The sequence below is a fragment of the Triplophysa rosa genome, linkage group LG16, assembly GCF_024868665.1.
Source record: "Triplophysa rosa linkage group LG16, Trosa_1v2, whole genome shotgun sequence".
NCBI lineage: Eukaryota > Metazoa > Chordata > Actinopteri > Cypriniformes > Nemacheilidae > Triplophysa > Triplophysa rosa.
In genome coordinates this window covers 17,053,482-17,056,362 of record NC_079905.1, presented here as the reverse complement: position 1 = coordinate 17,056,362, position 2,881 = coordinate 17,053,482, and positions in this window count along the sequence as shown.

Below are 2,881 nucleotides of genomic sequence, written 5' to 3'. Positions count from 1 at the left end.
ATGCAAACCGAGGGAAACAATCTGATCTGTTACTTTTTCAAACTGCTTCAGTCTTTTATGACCAGTTAAACTATCCCTGTTTCACACCGCACGCGTAAGCAGTGTGTAAGCAGCGTATCTTTTTTTAGGCACAATGAAATCTCAAGACTATCAAGGCATTCTGGAGTGAAACGTACTGCCCAGTGTCAGAAAGCTCTGTCTCAGTCGCAGGTCATGGGTCCTCCAACAGGATAATGACCCAAAACACACAGCTAAAATCACCCAAGAATGGATAAGAACAAAACATTGGACTATTCCGAAGTGGCCTTCTATGAGTCCTGATCTGAATCCTATCGAATCCTATCTATGGAAAGAGCTGAAACTTGCAGTCTGGAGAAGGCACCCATCAAACCTGACACAGCTGGAGCAGTTTGCTCAGGAAGAGTGGGCCAAACAAGAAAACGTTTGCTTGCAGTGATTGCCTCTAAAGGTTGTGCAACAAAATATTAGGTTAGGGGTCCCATCATTTTTGTCCATGACATTTTCATTTGTTTTATTATTTACAATATTATGTTGAATAAAAAATCAAAAGCAAAGTCTGATTTCTATTAAATATGGAATAAACAATGGTGGATGCCAATTACTTTTGTCAGTTTCGAGTTATTTTAAATAATCCATTTTTTTCTGCTCAGACTTTTTGTTTTCTCTCTATTACAGAGGCTGCAAGCAGATTTAACTCCCAGATATCCAACATCTCCACTCTCCATTCCCATTTTAAGACCAGCATCGGAATTTTCAGATTACTTTGAGAAAAGTATTGATGTGTTTGAACCAAAGGAGACTTTTACTGACTCTGAATCCGAATCCATTCTTGACAGTGGAGAACAGTGTGTCACACAGCGTTGGATAAAAACAGCTCGCCGAAGAATGGAAACTTCTTCATATACTTAGCAATCCAAATAGGCTGCAGTTAAAATATCTTCAAAGAGAGATATTGAAATTTGTCAGGACATGTAATTCTGAACATTATAATGAGATATGTAGTGGTGAAATGTACAAAAATCTTGATTGTCCTCATGGATACTCCTTAACTCAACTGCAATGGAGTGCCTGTATTTAAATGATCACTAGTATTTGGCCATTACAAGGGATTGTAAATCAGCTTCCTTACTGTGCATGCAAAGAAAATGTTTGACTTTTTTGCTTGTGGTTTGGCAGAAACAAGCCAAATGTAAATACATTTTTAAAGCCATTCACTTTAGAGTGTTGTCAACTGTTGGCTTTCAGGTAAAAAGAAATGCCATTTTGGAACACTGTGTAGTGGTGGCAGTTCTTATGATGTGTGTATATACCACAAAACATAACCCAGTTTAATGGTCAGTTAGGGTGCAGCCTCTGTACACCCTGGAGAACAAGTTCAAATGGGAAATGGTACCGTTATAGGGCATACCCATACAAAGATGTTCCAACCATTAATGATGCAAGAGAGGCCTGTGAGAGGTTAACACTGGCGATTTTACTGTGAACCAACTACCCAACATTCCAGAGTCCATGAGAATCTTCAATGAATGAAAATGCTTCCCAAATCATAGACCTTCTGAACCAGGTCAAGGCTTTACAGAAGAAAAACAGCAGACTGCGCCACATGGTAGCTCAAGGCAGGTATTTATTTTAGATTTAATGATAATCTGTGTCTTCACATCTTCCTTTGGCTTAAAGGGATAGTTCACCCAAAAATGAAAGTTCTGTCATAATTTACTCACCCTCGGGTTGTTCCAAACCTGTATAAATTTCTTTGTTCTGATGAACACAAAGGAAGATATTTGGAAGAATGTCAGTAACCAAACAAATCTCATCCCCCATTGACTGCCATAGTATTAATTTTGTCTACTATGGCAGTTAATGGAGCATGAGATTGTCTTGGTTACGGATGTAACCTCAATTCCCTGATGGAGGGAACGAGACGTTGTGTCGAACCGACAGAATGGGGTTTGTCTTGAGAACCTATCATCTTCTGAGTATTTAGAAAAGGCCAATGAAAATTGGCGAATGAAATTTGCATGCCGGACTCCTCCCCAGATGTCCGGGTATAAGAGGGAAGCCGGCGTGCTCATTCATTCACCTTTGGTCTGAGGAGCCTTAAGCATCCTCCCCCGACCGCTGGGGTGGGTGGCCAGTGTTGTGGCATGAGGGACACAACGTCTCGTTCCCTCCATCAGGGAACTGAGGTTACATCCGTAACCAAGACATTCCCTTTCTGTCGGTCTCTCGACGTTGTGTCGAACCGACAGAATGGGGTTCCTATGGAAGACGCCACAGCACTGAGCCGCGTCACAATCTTTAGCGGAGCGACGTTGACTGGCCTGGGCGAGTCAGACGTAGGCGCTAACGCGAAATTATGACCATCCAGTGGAGAGGAAGGGGGACCCAGAGCTTTACCAAAAAGTTGGGAAGCCCCTGCCACCGGCCGTCACGGGCGGAGGCCTAGTTCTCTAAACAGCGAGAAGCCGCCCGGCACCGTAAGGGCCACTGGGTAAGCATTATTCCCCCCTGGGGGAAAAACGCTGCAGAGACCACTACCTACCGTAGGGAGGAATTAGTGGAGACACCACATGGTCTCACCATCAGAGGAGAACTCATGGGAAAATGTGCGGACTAGAGTTAACCGCAAGGTGGGAGTCCACCTAGGGAGGTCATGGGTTGCCGAGGTGGGAACCATTCATGAGGATACATCAGACGGAACAGCCCACGGAGGGGGGGGTTACCACGTCTGGAGCACTAGGTCCGGTTAGAGCTATGTGGGAGATAACTCAACTGTTCCCTGGCCTAAGAGGGCAGGGCTGCTCTGCCCAGCCTGCCCCGAGGAAGGTGCTAGTGATGGATAAAATGCCTGTTCTTTACC